A 1,673-nucleotide genomic window follows, 5' to 3' on the forward strand; every position below is an offset into this window, starting at 1 on the left:
GGCCGGGCGCGGCGCGGGAGCGCGAGTGGCCCGAGCGAGCGCGGCTGGGAGCCGAGCGCCTGCCAGCCCCCTTCCCGGCTCCCCCGCCCCTGCCTCCGCCTGACGCCCAGGGGCCTGGCCGGCAGCCGCGCGTCAGCGCGCCCCTCCCTCGGCGGCATTCCACGCCCCCTTCCGGCCGGGGGCGCGCGGGGCGGGCGCGACGAGCCCGGAGCGGGGAGACCCGCCCCCGAACCCCCGCCCTCCGCCCCACGCCGCGGCTTTTGCGCCTGTTTGTAGGTTAATAATCTTTGCTTTCTCTCAAGTTCTCCTCGCACCCTAAAAGAGAAGGAATGTAGAAATGCCAAGTTTCCTTGAACGCCCTTCTTCACCTCAAAACAAGTGTCTGCTTGGGCTCCCTGAAAGTTACTCTTCGAGGAGTCCAAAGATTTGTGTACAAGGAATTGTGAAGAAAGCTAGGAAAAAGAGGCGCATAATTGGTATTTGTCAAAATGTCTAAACAGGAAAAGACTAGACTTCGTGGAGTGCTACTTTATGCTTAAGAACGTTATTTAACGTGCTGTGTTATGTATGAAATTGAATTAAGAGTGATTTAAGCAGGAAGTTCCACGTTGAAATTGGACTTATAAAGAGGTGAAGGAAAATAGAGTGAGAAACGGCTGGGGAAAGTAGAAATATTTGAATTTGGGTACTACCAGATACAAATGATGTCAAGGTTTGGAATTATTTTAAAAATGAGTTTGAGCATTTCCTTTTGTTGTTTTTAAACTCCTACTAGCAGAAAGACTATAAAATACTAATCAGCATCATATCCAAGATCCAGAATAGCTTTCCAGAGTCATCACGGTATCATTCTGGGCCTTCTACTGTAAAGTCTGAGGGGGAACTATAACAGGGGTACTGGTACATCACTGCTTTGAAATTTCACTATTAATCTTTTTTTTGAATCTCAAAAACTTTCGTTTTCAAGGGCCCTATAGCAAACTACAGCTAACAGTTGAATTGCCCTGCAAAATAGGCCAGAGTCTAGCTGCCTGTAGGAAAGGTAAGCAGGAGAGCCAGTGTGGATGGTACCTGGAGAGAAGGCATTGAAAGGGCTGGTTCAGAAGTCCCAGAGAACAAACCTTGCTGTCTTCAGTTTCATTCGGGGCCCAGAGGGACCCCAACTTACTTAGCTCTGTCATTGCCACATGCTGTTGTTGACTGTATCCTAGCCTCTCAGTTCATTCCTTTTCTTTCTATCCAGTACCTCCATGATCTTCAAGATCCAGCCAAGTCAGAAATTTTCCTGGACAACATCTTTCCACCACCTCTGGTCACGTCTTTTCCACAGTTCCTTGGTATGTAACTGAATGTCTGTCTCATTTATTTTGGGACTGAACTTGTGCAGTAAATAATATGACTGGCTTCTAAGGGTATGTCTGGCTTCCTAGGCAGCCTATAAAGGGAGAGACCAAAGAACACTATTCTATATTCTTCTTGCATCCTTTACACTTTTAGCACAGTGCCTATCCCATGAGGAATATTGAGTTCTCAAGGTGAATTTTCTATGCTTCACATTTCTCAGAATGGATAGTCAAATGGATAAAATACTTGACTCTATGTTGTATCTCTTTGGCCTATTATCTTTAGTTTTGTTGTTTAAATACTTTTAAACAACGAAGAATTTTTTAGGG

This window comes from Bison bison, unplaced genomic scaffold (assembly GCF_000754665.1).
Source record: "Bison bison bison isolate TAMUID 2011002044 unplaced genomic scaffold, Bison_UMD1.0 scf7180017863946, whole genome shotgun sequence".
Lineage (NCBI taxonomy): Eukaryota > Metazoa > Chordata > Mammalia > Artiodactyla > Bovidae > Bison > Bison bison.